The sequence below is a fragment of the Apodemus sylvaticus genome, chromosome 21 (assembly GCF_947179515.1).
Source record: "Apodemus sylvaticus chromosome 21, mApoSyl1.1, whole genome shotgun sequence".
NCBI lineage: Eukaryota > Metazoa > Chordata > Mammalia > Rodentia > Muridae > Apodemus > Apodemus sylvaticus.
In genome coordinates, this window is record NC_067492.1 from 9,781,346 (window position 1) to 9,795,768 (window position 14,423).

The following is a 14,423-nucleotide window of genomic DNA, read 5'->3' on the forward strand; positions in this document are numbered from 1 at the left end:
GTGCTCAGCTGGGTTTTCCTTTTTAGAAAGCACGGGACCCCAGCCCATAGCATGGTATCACCCATATTTAGGCTGGTTGTTCCCTACTTCAATTAACCTAGGTAATTCCCCATAGTCAGGTACAAAACTTTGTTTCCACAGTGACTGTAAACCCTAGCATGTTAACCATCACATCAGTGGGTGGGTCCTTATCTGGAATGAAGATCTTCATAGATGGGCTGTTCCTAAGCTTCCAGGAGTACATTCAGCCTGGGTTGACTGGGGGTCTTTGACATGAGGCTATTCACCGAAGAGTGCTCGCTCAGACACGGGTCTAAGCCAATAGAAAGTCTATTAGCTGGCTGGTGCATACCCATGAGCCTTTCTCAAGGTGAGATTTTTTTTTTTTTTTTTCGAGACAGGGTTTCTCTGTGTAGCCCTGGCTGTCCTGGAACTCACTCTGTGGACCAGGCTGGCCTTGAACTCAGAAATCCGCCTGCCTCTGCTTCCCAAGTGCTGGGATTAAAGGTGTGTGCCACCACTGCCCAGCTCAGGGTGAGACTTTAAGCACAAAAATCATTGTCTGGGTTAGCATACTTCAGTTAGCAAGAACAGTTAGCCAGAAATGCAATCACAGAAAGCCCAAAACAGGAAGTTAGTGCATGTAGAGACTTTCCCAGAACTATGGACATTGATGGATTAGGCCTTTGTTTTAGTTTTGGCAGGTGCCCTCTAGGTTCTGAATGGTATTCCATCACGACGCCAGCTGTGCTACGATCTCAGGTCCCTGTAACAGTGCTGACTCCAGCACTGGTGACGTCATCAGAGTGACAGCATTGGAGATAGGCGGGTGAGGAAGGCTCAGAAGCTGAAGAGCCACCAATGAGGACCACCCAACCCTGGAAGGAGCTAGAAGGCCCCTGCTCCAGATCCTGCAGAGGGAGTGTGGCCCTGCCAGTCCCAGACTTCAGTCTGTGACTTCTGGATCTGAGAGAACTAATACTTGGGATTTGGAGCCCTGAGGGTAGGTGCTATTCACTGTTACAGCCCAGCGCTGGGGACAAGCAGCAATGCCGTGAAGACAATAGTGTATTAAAAGAGGTAATGCAGCTCAGAAAAACAAATTGTGTGTTCCCGCTCACACACAGAGCTTAGCATCTAACTGTGAGTGTTTGTGGGTGAGAGTTAAGGCCAGGAACTGAAAGAGGTTCATGAGGAGGCAGCAGGGGGTGGGAAGGGGTGGAGAGCAGGAAAAGTGGAAGAGAGAGAGAGTAGATACTGGGGGCTGGGAAGGTATAGCAGGGGACAGAGGTACGGGATCAAACAAAACCAAGTGTGTCAGAAACCCCAAAATGAAATCTGTATACTAAATGAGAGACAGACAGAGACAAAGATGACAGAGAGAGACAGAGACAGAGAGACAGAGACAGAGAGAGAGACACACACACAGAGAGACAGAGACAGAGAAACTGAGACTACAAAGGGCCCAGGGCTGCAGAGGAGGCTCAGCAGGTAAGGGTACCTGCTCATCCAGAGGACTCAAGATCAGTTCCGAGCCCCCATGTCAGGGAGCTCACAACTGCCTGTAACTCCATCTCCCGGGACACCCTCTTCTGACCTCCATAGCCTCAGGCTTATACACGATACACGCACACATGCAGGCAAAGCTCTTAGACACATGGTATAAGATTAAATAAATAAGTCTTTTAAAATAAATAAGCAGGGTGCCTTGGGTGGGGGCCTTTGGCGGAAGTGGCCGGGAGGTTACACAAGAGTGGCAAAGGAACCCTGGGGGACAGTAGGCTCCAAGGAGAGCAGGGTACAGCCAGTGTCAGCAGTGAAGGCCCTGCAGTCCGTGCCACAGCTGTGACAGCCACTTCCTATGTTCACTCTCAAATTATGACTCATACTCTCAGAGTCTTCTCCAGAGCTGTCCTGCTGTCACCTCCTCTCCAGTGACATCAATGGTCTTGCAGGGTTTTCATCCCACCAGAAGGGACAAGCTCCAACCTGTGTCTGGGAACGCCAGCAACCCAGCAATGGTGCCCCAGGATTCATGGCGGCCCAAGGGGTAAACACATAGCTCAGATGCCTGGCGCCTCCCCCTCCTCCCCCAGCCATAGGCATCTCTATTCGGTCACCAGGTCACAGCAGCGGGTCATTTCCCCTGGGCTGAGGCAGGCCTGGGAATCCTTCTCTCTTACCCATTCTTAGAAGCCACAATAGTGGTCTTCCTGCTGCCATTGGCACCAGGGAGCCTGGAGACTCCACAGCCTTCTGTGCACAGCCCGCCAGGAGAGAGTGATCTCCCAGCAGCACTTTCACTTCTGAGAGCAGAGGTGAGATCTCCACCTTCTCTCTGGAGGGAACCAGCTAAGAGCACACAGGGCCTAAGATCAGTGGAGAAGCTGGTATGGAAGTCTTCCTGTCGCTATTTGCACCAGGGAGCCAGGAAACTCCACAGCCTTCTGTGCACAGCCCACCAGGAGAGAGAGATCTCCCAGCAGTGCTTTCACTTCTGAGCTCAGAGGAGTAAGGACAGTCTTACAGGCCCACAGGAGGAACAAACTCCAGCCAGAGACAGCAATACCAACTAGCACCAGAGATAACCAGGTTGGGAAAGGCAAGCACAAGAACCCTACCAACAGAAACCAAGGCCACATGGCAACATCAGAACCCAGTTTTCCCACCACAACAAGTCCCACATACCCCAACACACCGGAAAAGCAAGAGTTGGATTTAAAATCATATCTCATGATGCTGATAGAGGGCTTCAAGAAAGACTTAAATAGCTCCCTTAAAGAAATACAGGAGAACATCAGTCAACAGGTAAAAGCCCTTAAAGAGGAAACACAAAAAAATCCATTAAAGAAATACAGGAGATCATGGGTCAACAGGCAGAAGCCATTAAAGAAGAAACACAAAAATCCCTTAAAGAATTACAGGAAAGCACAAACAATCAAGTGAAGGAACTGAACAAAACCATCCAGGATCTAAAAGTGGAAGTAGAAACAATAGAGAAATCACAAAGTGAGACATCTCTGGAGATAGAAAACCTTGGAAGGAATTCAGGAGCCATAGATGCAAGCATCAACAACAGAATACAAGAGATAGAAGAAAGAACCTCAGGTGATGAAGATACCATAGAAAACATTGACTCAACAGTCAAAGAAAATGCAAAATGCATAAAGCTGGTAACCCAAACCATCCAGGAAATCCAGGAAATGAGAAGACCAAAACTAAGGATTATAGGTATAGAAGAGAGCAAAGATTTCCAACTTAAAGGGCCAGTAAATATCTTCAACAAAATTATAGAAGAAAACTTCCCTAACCTAGAGAAAGAGATGCCCATGAACATACAAGAAGCCTTCAGAACTCCAAACAGACTGGACCAGAACAGAAAGTCCTCCAGGCACATAATAATCAAAACACCAAATTCACTAAACAAAAAAAGAATATTAAAAGCATTAAGGGAAAAAGGGCAAGTAACTTATAAAGGCAGACCTATCAGAATTACACCAGACTTCTCACCAGAGACGATGAAAGCTAGAAGATCCTGGGCAGACCTCAGACAGACCCTAAGAGAACACAAATGTCAGACCAGGCTACTATACCCAGCAAAACTCTCAATCATCACAGATAGAGAAACCAAGATATTCCATGATAAAACCAAATTTACACAATATCTGTCCACAAATCCAGCCCTACAAAGGATAATAGATGGAAAATGCCAACACAAGGAGGGAAACTACACCCTAGAAAAAGCAAGAAAGTAGTAATCTTCTACCAACAAACCCAAAAAAAAGATACCTACACAAACATAAAAATAACATCAAAAATAACATCAAAAATAACAGGAAGCAACAATCACTATTCCTTAATATCTTTATCTCTTAACAACAATGGACTCAACTCCCCAATAAAAAGACATAGACTAATAGAAATATTTCTCATGTAAATCTTCAATTTTATCAGAAAATGTTGTTAATTCCCCTTTTAATTAATTTAGTAATTTTTTGTCTACCATTTTATCTGCATTATTTTTCATAATAATCTTCAATTTTAATGCCTTTCTACATATTTCCTCTATTTTATCAGAAATGTTTTCAATGTAAATCTTTTTTATCACAAATGTTTCTAATTCCACCTTCAATTAATTTAAAAAGAGTTTTTATATCTACCATTTTATATGTAAAATTTTCCATGAAATAGTCAATTTTAACGTGTTTTTCTATATATTTCTTGAATTTTACCAGAAATACTTTCCATGTAAATCTTCAGTTTTATCTGAAAATGTTTATAATTCCCCCTTCAATCAACTTAGAATTATCTTTATGCCTATCACTTTATCTGTGTAATTTCCATGATAATCTTTAATTTTAACATGTTTTTCTATATATTTCTTTAATTTCATCAGAAATATTTTCCGTGAAAATCTTCAAGTTTATCAGAAAATGTTTATAATTCCACTTTCAATCAACTTAGGAGTACTTTTATGCCTACCATTATTACATCTATATAAAATTTTCCATGATAATCTTAAATTCTAACATGTTTACAGTTTTTAACACCTAAAATTTTTCTACAATTTTATCAAAAATATTTTCCATGTAAATCTTCAATTCTATCACAAAATGTTTCCATTTCATATTTTAATTCATTAAGCAATGTTTTACATGTCTAGTACTTTACTCTTTAATTTTCCATGAAAATTGTCAATTTTAACATATTTTTCTACGTATCTCTTCTATTTTATCTGAAATATTTTCCATGTAAATCTTTAATTTTATCATAAAGTGTTTTTTACTTCCCTTTTCAATAAAAAAGTGAGCAAAAAAAAAAAAGAAAGAAAGGGAAAAAAAAAGAAGAAGCTGTCATAGCTGTCGACACCTGACGTGTGACTGTTATCTATGAACTGAAGGGTCTTCACAGGGAGAAGGCCGAGCTTGTCTGGGAAGACCTCCAGAAGGTAGACAGTCAGATGGAGCACTCCAAGTCACAGGCCTTTGCTTCCCAGGCTGACAGCATGGCCCGGTAGGAATTTGTGGTTCCGGATACATGGCTCCCCTGGGCTGGCAAGATGGGGCTGGCAAGATGGCTCGGAGGTCGCGCCTTGCTGTGGGACACTGAAGCCTCAGACTTGGGTCCCCAGAATCAAGGCCAAGCTTGCCACAGTAGTCTGTGTACAAGTAGGCCACTACAGCAAGACAGGACAAGGTGTGTGTGTATGTGTGGAGGGGGGGGGGGGGGGGAGACAGGACACTGGAACCTTCTGGATCAGCTAGCTTGCTCTGCACAGTGGCAAATAAAAGATCCTGCCTCAAACAGGGTCAAAGAGGAGGATTGACAACCAAAATTATCGTTTGACCTGCACACACAGGCGCACACACACATAGGTATACAAAGAGGAGGGGGAGGAGAGGAGAGGGGAGAAGGAGGAGGGAGGAGAGGGGAAGAGGGGAAGAGGAGAAGGGAGAGGAGGTAGGGGAAAAGGAGGGGGAGGAAGGAGAAGGGAGGGAGGGGAGGAGTAGGGGAAGGAGGGGTAGGGCAGGGGAAGAGGGGAAGAGGACGAGGAGGAGAAGGAGTGAGAGAAGAAGCAAAAACAGTGGCAGGCAATTAAGAGGGGCATTTGTTGCCTCGCAGTGGTGGCGCACGCCTTTAATCCCAGCACTTAGGAGGCAGAGGCAGGGTGATTTCTGAGTTTGATGCCAGCCTGGTCTACACAGTGAGTTCCAGGACAGCCAGGGCTACACAGAGAAACCCTATGTTGAGAAAAAAAGAAGAAGAAGAAAGAAAGACACATTTGTCATTGATCTCTGGTCTCTGCATGCTCACACACATGCATGAACACATGTGAATAAACGCACAGACACAAAGAAAAAGAAAACGTCTCTTCTTCATGGTTCCCCATGGACAAATTTCCCAACCTGCAGGACCTGGACCCCCTCGAGACCTGAACCAGGACATGGGTAAATCTAAGCACCGAGCCAAGACCAAAGACCCCTCTGTCATCCTCACAGACCCCTCTGTCATCCTCACAGTTCCCTCTGTCATCCTCACAGTCCCCTCTGTCATCCTCACAGAACACACAGTCATCCTCACAGATCCCTCAGTCAACCTCACAGACCCCTCTGCCATCCTCACAGACCCCTCTGTCATCCTCAGAGTCCCCTCTGTCATCCTCACAGTCCCATCTGTCATCCTCACAGTTCCCTCTGTCATCCTAACAATCCCCTCTGTCATCCTCACAGTCCCCTCTGTCATCCTCACAGTCCCATCTGTCATCCTCACGGTCCCCTCTGTCATCCTCACAGTCCCCTCTATAATCCTCACAGTCCACTCTGTCATCCTCACAGTCCCTTCTGTCATCCTCGCAGTCCCCTCTGTCATCCTCGCAGTCCCCTCTGTCATCCTCACAGTCCCCTCTGTCACCTCACAGACCCCTCTGTCACCTCACAGACCCCTCTGTCATCCTCACAGACCCCTCTGCCATCCTCACAGACCCCTCTGTCATCTTCACAGACCCCTCTGCCATCCTCACAGACCCCTATGTCACCCTCAAAGTCCCCCTCTGTTGTCCTCACAGACCCCTCTGTCATCCTCACAGTCCCCTCTGTCATCCTCACAGACACCTCTGTCATCCTCACAGTCCCTTCTGTCATCCTCACAGACTCCTCTGTCATCCTCACAGACCCCTCTGTCATCCTCACAGTCCCCTCTGTCATCCTCACAGACCCCTCTGTCATCCTCACCGTCCCTTCTGTCATCCTCACAGTCCCCTCTGTCATCCTCACAGTCCCCTCTGTCTTCCTCACAGACCCCTCTGTCATCCTCACAGTCCCCTCTGTCATCCTCACAGACCCCTCTGTCATCCTCACAGTCCCCTCTGTCGCCTCAGAGTCCCCTCTGTCATCCTCACAGTACCCTCTGTCATCCTCACAGACCCCTCTGTCATCCTCACAGTCCCCTCTGTCATCCTCACAGACACCTCTGTCATCCTCACAGTCCCTTCTGTCATCCTCACAGTCCCCTCTGTCATCCTCACAGACCCCTCTGTCATCCTCACAGTCCCCTCTGTCATCCTCACAGACCCCTCTGTCATCCTCACAGACCCCTCTGTCATCCTCACCGTCCCTTCTGTCATCCTCACAGTCCCCTCTGTCGCCTCAGAGTCCCCTCTGTCATCCTCACAGTCCCCTCTGTCATCCTCACAGTCCCCTCTGTCATCCTCACAGTCCCCTCTGTCATCCTCACAGACCCCTCTGTCATGCTCACAGTCCCCTCTGTTGTCCTCCCAGAGCCCTCTGTCATCCTCACAGTCCCCTCTGTCATCCTCACAGTCCCTTCTGTCATCCTCACAGTCCCCTCTGTCATCCTCACAGTCCCCTCTGTCATCCTCACAGTCCCCTCTGTCATCCTCACAGACCCCTCTGTCATCCTCACAGTCCCCTCTGTCATCCTCACAGACCCCTCTGTCATCCTCACAGTCCCCTCTGTCATCCTCACAGTCCCCTCTGTCATTCTCACAGTCCCCTCTGTCATCCTCACAGTCCCCTCTGTCATCCTCACAGTCCCCTCTGTCATCCTCACAGTCCCCTCTGTTGTCCTCACAGAGCCCTCTGTCATCCTCACAGACCCCTCTGTCATCCTCACAGTCCCCTCTGCCATCCTCACAGACTCTTCTGTCATCCTCACAGCCCCCTCTGTTGTCCTCACAGTCCCCTCTGTCATCCTCACAGTCCCCTCTGTCATCCTCACAGTCCCCTCTGTCATCCTCACAGTCCCCTCTGTTGTCCTCACAGTCCCCTCCGTCATCCTCACAGTCCCCTCTGTCATCCTCACAGTCCCCTCTGTCATCCTCACAGTCCCCTCTGTCATCCTCACAGTCCCCTCTGTCATCCTCACAGACCCCTCTGCCATCCTCACAGACCCCTCTGTCATCCTCACAGACCCCTCTGTCATGCTCACAGCCCCCTCTGTTGTCCTCACAGTCCCCTCTGTCATCCTCACAGTCCCCTCTGTCATCCTCACAGTCCCCTCTGTCATCCTCACAGTCCCCTCTGTCGTCCTCACAGTCCCCTCTGTCATCCTCACAGTCCCCTCTGTCATCCTCACAGTCCCCTCTGTTGTCCTCACAGACCCCTCTGTCATCCTCACAGTCCCCTCTGTAGTCCTCACAGACTCCTCTGTGCTCATTAGCGCTGGTTGCCCTTCAAAGCAGAGCCTCCCAGCCCTGCCCTGCAGCCTCCATACTCCTGGCCTCCTCGGCCTGGCCTGGCATGCTCTCCCCATGCTCTTTGTGGGTTTTCAGCTTTTCCTGAGGCCTAGGCCTAAGGGTTCCCCCTCAGACGCCTCTTGGGAATCCTGCTGCCACTGATCATTGTACACCTGGCTCCTCCATTTGAAATACCCCCCCCCCCCCCACGGAGAGAGGGTGAGACTCATGAGAATCCTGAGAAATTGACAATCCTCCCAGGTCCCCTCCTGAGGTTGTAGAAGCCATCGCTGGGGAGAGGAGACTCTTCAGTGGAGCTGCCTACAGAGGGCAGGAGACTCCAGAGATGCAGAGTTTTAAGCTGTCATCAGTGCTGAGGCAGGCTCCGAGTCCCCCATGCTCCTGTGGGGAACCCCAATCATTGATTCGCAGATGGCCTGGGATGGATCAGTTTCTTTGGCATGTTACTTCCCTCTCTATCTGAGGTGAATAAGAGTAGTTTCCCTGGGGAAAGTCCTGCGGCAGGCCCGAGCCTCCAGCGAAATCCTGTTAGGGCAAAGCAGGGGAGGTCGGTGAGGAACAGGCCCTCTGTGTGGCCCTGAAACGTGTGCGCATAAGACACTTGCCAATTCCAAAGGGGAAGCAGTCACTTCACAGGGAGACACTTAGGAGCCAACAGAGCCGTCACCAGGAAGGGACAGTAGTGTGCTATGCCCTGGTAGGAAAGATGCACCGAGGATACGTGTCACCTCGAGGACAAGTGTTCCTGCCTGAATCTCAGCTCTGTGGTGCTGAGTGAGACTTCTTGGGGAGTCTTTCTATTCACCCCAGAGAGAGCAGTGAGTGGCAGACCAGAGACGATTCCATACGTGTCCAGTGTGCTGAGCCAGTGGGGATATTGGGATCGTTTCCAGATGCATGGGGGTTCAAAGGCAGTTAGGTCACCAATGATTCTACCCCAGCATGGGGGATACCCAGATGGAGTGTCCTCCCCCAGTCAGCGCTCTTCTCCTGGCCTCTCCACACCTCCAGGAGGGTTACATACATACAGTTAGGGCCGTGAGTAGCTGTGTCCTCGGCAGAGCATCTGATGACCCCACTCTACCTGACCTGCTGAGGATCTCAGGAGCCTGGGTGACCACAGCTGGCTGAGTCTCACATAGCAGAGGCCACCTCACAGTGTTACACAGCGGGAACTCCAGTCACAAGGGAAAGTGTCTGGCTCATTTCTTCAAGAGCTGTCGCCATCTGGATTCGGGAAGGGATTGCAGAACATTCCAGAAGGAAGGAGACCAAAGCTGCATCTCAACCAAATACAGCTCATGGCTCCGGACTCAGAAAACAGTTCACCCTCTGTCGTAGGGAGCACCGTGAGGACAGGTAGGTGACAGTGGACTTGCAACAGTGTGGCCTCCCAGCCTTTATTGTACTGTAGTTATGTGTGTGAGAGAGTTTTTGGACAGGTGCACTGAAGCTTATAGGGCGAAAGGAGAGAGAGAGAGGAAGGAGGAAGGAACCAGGAGGGAGGGGGGAGGGAGGAGAGGGGGAAGAGGGAGAGGGGGGGAACTGAGAGAGGATACTTGTGGCTCAGAAGATTGTTGCTGTGGAATTCCACTTACGCATTGTCCGGGAAGTGGCGTGAGATTTCAGCACAGACATGGGGAAGCCAGGCTAGAGGCAGCATGGTTAGGATATCTACAGAGCAATGGGCCATTCTGTTCTGATACGGGTGATAGTCACATACAGCCATGCGAGTTACCCAGTAGCACAGAGAACACACACTTGCCCTACAGCCAGCCCATGTTCCTGGTTCTGATGTCACACTACCGCCATGTCAGACATAACTGTCGGGGAAACGGTTCCTGCCATGATTCCCCACACCTGCGAGTTCTCTCTGGAGACCATCTTGGCACCCAGTGGTAACCCTGTACTTATTCCAAAGTAAACACGTGGAAGAAACATCAAGTGTCCCCATCCCCCCTCTCGAGTTCCCCTGTGGCTCCTCCAGAATGCTTCTGCCCACCAACTGACCTAGAGCGCTGCCAACTGTCTGTCCCCTGTGGGCTGTCATCCTCACGAGAGCCAGGCCTTTTCCCGAAGGCATCCCCAGCCTCTGGAAGAGTGTCTGGCACACAGTCGGTGCTTATGGTCTACGGCTAGATAACCAAGTGAGAGGTCTGGGGCTAGTCTTCATATGCAGCCAAAGATGAAGTAGAACTTTGACTTTCTTGTCTCTGCCTTCCAGCCGCTAGGATAACAGTTATTAACTAAGAAGCCAATTTATGTTATGCTGGGGGATTGAACCCAGGGTTTTGAGTATGGTAGGGAAGTCTCCCACCAATTAAACTACATACCCAGCCCACAGAGAGAGTTTTGGTCCACAGTTTGGCCAGTGCAGGAAGAGTAGACACCAGCAACCTGTTTAACCAATTGCTTGGGGCATATATGTCTACAGAGTGGAAGGAAGGAGGGAGGGGCTTGTGGCTGGACAGTGTCACCAGCAGTGATCCGGAAGAATGGAACCTGGCTCTGTGATCGGGTTGGGATCCACCCCACGGACAGAGGAAGCCGTTCAAATGGGAACAGTGAGGGGCTCCACGCAGGTCTCCTAGGTCCCTCTCTTCCAGGTTTCTGCTTCATTGTCTCTTTCAGTTCCTTGGTGTTGGCAGCTCCCTTTCTGATACCCTGTCTCCAAAGCTCAGGAGTCCTCCCCGGGATCAAGAGCAAGTTCAGAAGGTAAAGCGTGATCTGCCCCCTTGACCCCTCTAAGTCTGCTGAGGGCGTTTCCCAGCCTCACGTCCAGACCTTCTGGAAACCAGACAGAGACAAGATCTGAGATACAAGGTGGGTGGGTAAGTACGAGTCAGATTCCACAGCTCTGGTGTCTGTGACTCTTAAACGGCAACACCTCCAGGTGGGCCTGTATCAGTCCATCTGTGCAACTCCTCACCCTTCTGTTGTCTGCAAACCTAGTTCAACGACTCCTCCCACAGGCGCGGCAGGAGGCTGGGGGTCAGGTGAGTGTGGAGAAGAACTGGCCCCATGATGATTCTCACCTCCCTCCTTTGAAGTGCTCAGTCTTTTTTTCCCCCCATAGATATACAAACTATTTATTAATAGCCAAGGCCCAGAGACTCATTTCTTCTTGGATACACCCACAGTACGGCCCCTCTGGCCAGTGGCCTTGGTGTGCTGACTGCAGACACGAAGACCCCAAAAGTCGCGCAGCCCACTATGAAATCGAATTTTCTTCAGCCGCCCGAGGTCTTCAGTAGCTTGTTGTCTAGACTGTTGGCCAGAACCTGGCTGTACTTCCCGTCCTTCATGTTCTTCTGTCTGTTCAAGAGACAATCTGGGATCTTGTGCTGTTGTGGGTTCCACATGGTGGTGATCACACGCTCCACCTCATCCTCCTTGAGTTCTCCAGCCCTCTTCATGAGGAGAATATCCGTTTTCCTCAACACCACATGAGCATATCTCCGCCCCATGTCCTTTGATGGCAGTGATGGCGAAGGCTATTTTCCTCCGCCCATCGATGTTGGTGTTGAGTACTCGCAAAAGGTGCTAGAACTTCTCAGGGATCACTAGAGACATGGCAGCGGCACAGAAGGCGGCGTGTAGGCCTCCTGTGGAAGAGCGCTCTCAGTCTTTTTAGGAAGGCAGAGCTGGACTGTCCTCTGGACCAGTCACGGGTTCAACACAGCCGTCAGCGACCTACTGTGTACCTGGAGAGATGCTGGGGTCAGAGATGCAAGAGCTCTCAGGTCAGGAGAAAGGAAAGGGTCACAGTGTCACCATACAAGACCTGAGAAGAACATGGGACCATGCTGGTCCGTCTGGGAGGCCCGGGAAAGGATGGTGACAATGGATCTGATGACCTTGGAGGAGTCTTGTGGGGAAGGTGCAGAGGCCCTAGGTGAGAGGCCATTATATAACATCTTGGCTGGACCAGAATGGGGGCAGGCCATCAGGGCAAGCTTTCTCTTGACCTGCTCTGGAGGCAACACCTTTGGAGGCGTCTCCCAGCCCATCTCTAGCAAAAAGATAAGCATCAGAGCCTCCATGTGACAACAGGGCAGGGCATGGCCCCAGCTAGACTCCTAGGGTCATCGGGACCTCGGACCATACAACCTTACCCCAGTCTCAGCTTTATCATCTACAAAGGGGTCAGTCCATACGGGAGACGGAATATCACAAAGGGCCCGAGAGCACCTCCTGTCTGGAGAGCCTGGGGGACCCAGCTGAGCTGGCAGGGGTGCTTGGCTTGGGCAGGCAGGGGAGCTCAGGGCCCCCGTCACATGCGGCTGGGACGGGCACAGATGACTGCTGAGGCTGAGCTCCTTCTCCTGACCCCTACAGTATGTCTGTAGTGCTGAGCCTCGCTGGGACCTGGCTGACGAGGGGACATCATTATCCATTATAAACTCCTCAGTGGAGAGCCTTTCAAGGGAGCCCACGAGCTCCAAGTTCCTCCATTAGACTTTGAGTCGAATGTGCATTCTGTTGGTAAACTGTGTGCTGCTGGAGTTTGCGGAAGGCAGAGTCTGGGAACAAGGCGGCCTTGTCTCCTCTCAAACCCCTGCTCTGGGTGAGACTGGGCTCCTGGGTCACCCTTCCCCTTTTCCAACTGCCTGGGATGTTGGGCCAGTCACACATGGCCCCAGGAGGTGCAGGGTGGAAGCCGACTGAGTCTGGAACTCGTCTGTGCCGCTAAGGGGAAGCTGTCCCCCATGGCGAGGTGAGACTTTTCAATGGCGCGTCTCGCTTGGTATCATCCATGCTCCAGTAAGTAACCCTTCACCCATGTTCTTGGCTTGTTTTTGATTGCTGTGATAATACATGGAACAAATTGGGGAGGAAAGGGCTTATTTGGCATACGTATGTCTGGGTCAGAGTTCACTGGGAAGCGCCAAGGCAGAAACTCACACAGGGCAGGAACCTGGAGGCCGGAGCTTGTGCAGAGGCCATGGAGGGTGCTGCTTCCTGGCTTGTATCTCATGGCCTGCTCAGGCAGGATGCTTTCTTATAAAAGCCAGGACCACCAGCTCAGGGCTGGCTTTGGGTGGGTTGGGCCCTCCCATGTCAATCACTAATCAAGAAAGTGAGGCACTGTCTTGTCTAAAGGCCGATGTGATGGGAGCTTTTGTTCATCTGAGGTTCCTTTTCCCAGATAACTCTAGTTTGTATCAGGCTGACAAAAACCAACAACAAACAACAACAACAACAAACCAACCAACCAACCACCTAACCAGGACAGTAAATAAAAGCAATAAACTCATTGGTGGCCTTATTTCTTCAGCTGTGACACACACACACACACACACACACACACAAACACACATTCACACACACCACACAAACATATACACATTTACACACACCACACACAGACACACACCACACACACAGTCACGTATACATTACACACACACATTAACACACATACCACACACCACACACACACACAGACATACATACATCACACCCACACACACCACACACACACATATTTCTAATCTTAAAGGGTCAGGTCATAATCCAACAGTTTATAATTTGAAATATGTTAGTAAAAACCTTGTTGATCCTCAGAGGGGACTTTCTGACTCCTCTGTTGGTGTCAGTGGCAGCTGGCTGCTGATGGCATGCAGGTGGGGAACAGGAATTACCAGGCTCAGCTGTGACTATTGAAATGAGATCCGACGCCCTCTCCTGTCTCTCAGACTGGCTAGGGCGGCACTCCTTCATCTAGTGGGCAGGGTGTCGCCCATCTCCACGCACCTGTTGAGCCACTCTGAGTGTGACCTAGCGAGAAGCTGGTGTCTCTGTGAGCAGGAGAGACAGGGCGGGGTGGGTGTGGACAGAGGAGGTGGCTGTGCCTGTCCCTAGCTATGAGACTCAGGCGCGGGTGGCACAGCTACCAGGAAGCTTCACTGTTACCTCGGTGTGACTGTGGCCTGCTGGACTTTCTCTCCCTGGTCTCGAGACCCAGGGCAGGTGATTCCTAGTGTGCAGGTTCAAGGGAGTTCTGACAGACTTAGAGTCTTCACCTGCCGGCCTGTCCCAAACCAGAGCTTGTGTGCGTTGTTTTCATTTCCATACAAGATAAACCCATGGAGCAAGTCTAAGCCAGAATCAGGGGAGCTAGACACTGGGGACCCCGGAGTCCCTGACTCGACTGCAAGCCCTGGAGCGTGGTCAAGAGCTGTTCTCTCTCTCCCTGCCCCCCTCA

At 50.2% G+C, this 14,423-nt stretch overlaps 1 pseudogene; it reads right to left on the minus strand.

The window, feature by feature from the left end:
* Positions 1-11,329: 11,329 nt before the first annotated feature.
* LOC127672145 (40S ribosomal protein S18-like) lies at positions 11,330-11,788 on the minus strand (annotated as a pseudogene).
* Positions 11,789-14,423: the final 2,635 nt, after the last annotated feature.